Raw genomic sequence first — 274 nt, forward strand, 5'->3', positions numbered from 1 at the left:
CGGGGCGTTACGCACTTCCGGCGACGGCCTAAGGGCCAAAGGGAACCTCGCCGGAAGAGGGTCTCGCGCAGGCGCTGTTGAAAAGCTGGCTTTGGGCTGAAGGGAGGCGCGGTGGCTGATCTCTGCTGCGTGCGCATGCCCGGGGAAGAGGAAAAGGCGACGCCATTGCGCAGGCGCCGGAGGGTGCTCGGTTGGTTGCGGGGCGGATTTGGAGTCAAATCTTCACAAACCTGCTCATTAATATTCATAACTATCAGGAATTGTTTTGCCGGCA

This window comes from Candoia aspera, chromosome 8 (assembly GCF_035149785.1).
Source record: "Candoia aspera isolate rCanAsp1 chromosome 8, rCanAsp1.hap2, whole genome shotgun sequence".
Classification (NCBI taxonomy): Eukaryota; Metazoa; Chordata; class Lepidosauria; order Squamata; family Boidae; genus Candoia; species Candoia aspera.